General features: G+C 49.8%; 1 pseudogene; it reads left to right on the top strand.

Moving 5' to 3' along the window:
• The first annotated feature begins 2,976 nt into the window (after positions 1–2,976).
• On the top strand, positions 2,977–3,646 carry LOC132368842 (charged multivesicular body protein 3-like; annotated as a pseudogene).
• The last annotated feature ends 916 nt before the right edge of the window (positions 3,647–4,562 follow it).

Below are 4,562 nucleotides of genomic sequence, written 5' to 3'. Positions count from 1 at the left end.
CAGATCCGCCTCTAGGGGACTCGTTGTGCATTTTTGAACAACTCGATATGCTAGGGCCCTATTCCACAGTTGTCCCGTTCCTTATATTTTTAAAATTGCTCCTTTACCCCAGCGTTTCCAAAAACGACTAGCAGTTGGAGGTAGAAAGGATAGGGCTGGGCTGGGCCTGACTCTTGGTGCATGTATCCTTGTTGCCAAGCTTCCATTTTATTTTCATTTCTTTTCCCTGGTTATTAAGCACCTCCATCGTTCCCTACGTGGTACTAATGTCTGGGAATAGAAAGTAACAGAAGGCACACAGTCTCTGCCCTCGTGGGGTGAGGCAAGGCCAGAGAGGAGCAAAGTGCAGTCATTGGACGGGAAGTGAGGAGGGCTTGGACCGGGGTCCTCATCCCCCCTGCACATCACCATCACCCGGCAGGCCTGGAAACTCATGACCAGGCCGCCACACAGACTCTCAAATTCAACTCTTCTGGGCCAGACACAGTGCTTTAACGGTCCATGGTGCATGATTGCCCCACAGAGGGCGGGCTTAACTCCCATTCCAAACTGGTTAGGATAATAAGATTGGGTCCCAAGAGGACAGGGAAAAGTTTATTGCTCACATCCCAGGACTTCGGGGAGATCGGGTTGGCTGCAAGCCAGTCCAGGAGCTTGAGGGGGTGATGGGGGTGACTCTGGTAGGGACAGACAGCAGGTTGGGGTTCCGGCGCATGGGCCAGGATTTGAACTTGCCACTGTGCCAAGGGAGGAGGGTCCCTCAGCCTTCTTACCAGCCTGCCCGAATGTGGGCAGATGGGGAGGGAGTGGATGGCATCTGAAGACTCTCAGTGGCCAAATATCACGAATGGAGGCTTCCTTTATTTCATTTCCCCAGGCAGCCAAGGCTGAGAACCACTGCCTGAGACCACTAGAGTTTCCACACCCCCCAAAGAGAAGATCCATCGAGGGAACTTGTTAAAACACTGATTCCTAGGCCCCCACCCAGCCCCACTGGATGAGAATTTCCAGGAAAGAGGCTGGGAATCTGTGCCTCGGTCCAGAGGATGGTCACCCTCTGGGAGGTGTGAGGAAGCTGGGCTAGATGCTGGCCCCGGGAATGCTGACGGTCACTTCCGCTCTGAGTCCCTTCCCAGTTGACAAAGGGTTTTACACAAGCTGTGTCACTTGACTTTCACGCCAGCTAGGAGGCAGGGAGGCAAGATGTTCACGTTCATTTTCAGAAGAGGAGCCAGGAGCTCAGGGACGGCAAAGGACTCAGGAATCCACGACGCTTGTTGAAGGCCTGGAGACTCCCCTCTCAAGTGACACTCCCATGGGTACCAGCGGCTCTGTCCTGGGGTGGGGGGTCCCAGGGGAGACTCCCTTTAGCCTTCTGAGCTTGCGTCTCCCACTGGAGATGTCCACGTCCTCTGCGTTTCAGATTTCGCCTTTTTTTAAAAAATTAATTAATTTATTTATTTTTGGCTGTGTTGGGTCTTCGTTTCTGTACGAGGGCTTTCTCTAGTTGCGGCAAGTGGGGGCCACTCTTCATCGCGGTGCGCGGGCCTCTCACTATCGCGGCCTCTCTTGTTGCGGAGCACAGGCTCCAGACGCGCAGGCTCAGTAGTTGTGGCTCACGGGCCTAGTTGCTCCACGGCATGTGGGATCCTCCCAGACCAGGGCTCGAACCCGTGTCCCCTGCATTGGCAGGCAGAGTCTCAACCACTGCGCCACCAGGGAAGCCCAGATCTCACCATTTTTGAGCTGATAGACACAACTACAAAAGCTTGGGAGTGTCTCCTATGGTCATGAGCCAGGGAGGTGAACAATCTCAGAATGAGCTTCCTAGCCACTCGGCCCCCCGTGGTCACCAGCCCTGTCACATGAGGAGTCAATTGGATTTGGAGAACTTATGGGTGTAATTCACCACTCTTCAGATAGAGTGTGTCCGGCACTAAGTCAATGACTTCACACACATCCCTTTGTAGCAGAAAACCTCAGACGGGACCATTCTTGTTCAGCCCAGGAAGTAAGCTACCTACTTGTAAGAAGTTCGTTAATCTGGTCAGTTGAGAGGTCTGTGAGTTCCTGCTGACCTACCACGTGGTCCTGGGCACTGGGCGGAGGGAGGGGTTGACTGTAAAATGACCAGAGCACGCTTTGTGTTTGGAAGGAATCAAAATCTCGTTGGGTTAGAACAGCCACTTTTGAAAACAGTTTGGCAGCTTCTTAAAAACTTAAGCACACACTTATCATATAACCCAGCAATTCCACTCCTACGTATCTACAAGAGAAATGAAAACACGTGTCCACACAAAAACTTGAGCATGAATGGTTAACAGCATTATTCATAATAGCCAAAAAGTAGAAACAACACAAATTTCCACCAAATGATGAATGGATAAGCAAAGTTCAGTATGTTCATCCAATGGGAAAGTTCTTGACACTGAAAAGGACCAGACTCCTAATAGGTGCAAAAACATGGATGAACTCCCAAAACATGGTGCTAAGCCAGACACAAAAGACTACACGTAGAACGATTTCATGTATTCGAAATTTCTAGAAAAGGCAGAACAGGGGCAGCAGAAAGCAGATCAGTGGCCGCCTCGGTGAGGCTGGGAGTAGGGATGGACCGACATTTTGGACTGGTGATGGAAATGTTTCTAAACTAGATTGTGGTGATGGTTACATGACTGTATAACTTAATTACCTCTTTAAAGATCCTATCTCCAAATACAGACACCTTCTGAGGTAATAGGTGTTAGCCCTTCAACACACGAATTCTGGGGGAACACAGTTTGGCTCATAACCACCATGTCTCAGCAGGTGGTTACTGCTGTCTCAGCACCCTGCTCCCCTGGTTACTCCAAACCTGCAGGTCCTGTCTGTCCCAGTTCCTCCCTCCATGGCCCCATTAAATTCTGAGTAGCTCGTTCATCTCACTGACAATGAGGCCCACCCAGAGCCAGTTAAAGAGCTGTTCAGTGATGGTCATGGAAGATAAGAAGGGAAAGAGAGTAGCTGACGGGAAACTAGGAGGTATCCAAAGGGAGGAAGAAAATGTGAAACGATCCGGGAAAGATGCTGCTAAGAAGGGCTAGAGGACATCTGTGCGCTTCCAGCCAAGGAGACGATGGGGCGGAAGAAGGCTGTGAGCAGGCGCCGAGCAGCAAAAGCTCACCTGAACTCTGCGCTCATGAAGACGAAGAACCAGCCCAGGGTCTGCAAGTGAGCAGTTCTCTGCAGAAGAGCACGGAATTGATGGAGGCCATGCAGAGTCTTACGAAGATCCCAGAAATCCAGGCCACCCTGAGGGAGCCGTGGAGTTATGACAGAGAAGGGGATCCTGGAAGAGTGTTCCAGGACGCTTTTGAAAGCATAAACAGGAAGAAGCGGAAGAAGTGGAAATGGAAATTGACAGAATTGTGTTTGACATTATAGGAAGGCCTTGGGCAAAGCTCCTGGGAAAGGGACTGACACCCTTCCAGAGCCTGGACCTGCAGGAGCGATAGGGACTCAGAAGGGGGAGGGGGAGGGGGGGCAGAGGTGCTGTAGGCCGTGCAGCGTCCTGCCCCCCACCACGCTCCGCAGTGAGGGGCCAGCAGCTGTGCCCACCCACAGTCACTCTCTGAAGCAGCCACCCTTTCCTGCACCTCTGTCATGAGGCATTGCATTCTGGAGAAGGTGCTCTGCTAATATATCTCCTCTGTCCGCAGAGGTTGTGAGAGACTGTCTTAGGTCTCAGAGGGATTGTCCTTGTGAGGGGTGATATAATTAAGTGCATTATTTTTATGGGGATAAACAGAAGTCTCTTGCTGTGGGAAGGGCAAAGAATGCTGTCTCAACACAAAATACTTCTGAGAATAGAGTTGATTGCCTGAAAGTTGAGAACGCTGTACCTAGTTCCAATCCATTAAACACTATATAAATGGATTTTAATACTTTTCTGCTTTACAAAAAAGCAGTGGTCCCCAGGAGTAGCTGTGCTCTACCTGAATCTGGTCATAGCATGAATATTCCAGGTGCCCAGCATATAGTAAACAGTAAAGAATGATAATGATATTAGCAGTGATGGTAAGAGTGATGTTGTTATTGCTCTGCTTTTACCTGCAGTCTAGGACCACTCTGTTTTCTTTGGCCTCCTTCTACTCCTGATGCAGGATGCCCTTGCCTGTTTGCGCCCCCCTTTAGGTTTCTATCTCCACCTGACTTCTGTTTTACAGTCTTAGCTGATGGAGCTCTGGATTCTCCCCCTAGAAAGTTCTGTTTCTTTTTCAATTCCTATTTCTGCCCCAGTCCTACTTTTTTTTTTCACTATTTCACCCTCAATTTCTCTTCTATGTTCCAAAATCCTCACCTTGAGACTTTTGGTTTGAGTACCCATGAATCCTAAGTCATTTATACTGGACATAATTAGAAAAAGAAAGGGCTGAGAACCGAGAATGTGGTAGAGTTGATGGCTCAGACATGGTGAAGAGGTTTACAAAGAGCCTTGGAGAAGATGAAGAAAATGAACCCAAGCTTTGGGCACATACCTGGGCAGTCTATAGATGGGGTCCATAGCCCGGCTTTGGCACGAA

Source organism: Balaenoptera ricei, chromosome 7, assembly GCF_028023285.1.
Source record: "Balaenoptera ricei isolate mBalRic1 chromosome 7, mBalRic1.hap2, whole genome shotgun sequence".
NCBI classification, from domain to species: domain Eukaryota; kingdom Metazoa; phylum Chordata; class Mammalia; order Artiodactyla; family Balaenopteridae; genus Balaenoptera; species Balaenoptera ricei.
The sequence above is the reverse complement of the archived record's forward strand: the minus strand, read 5'-3'. Positions and strand labels throughout refer to the sequence as shown.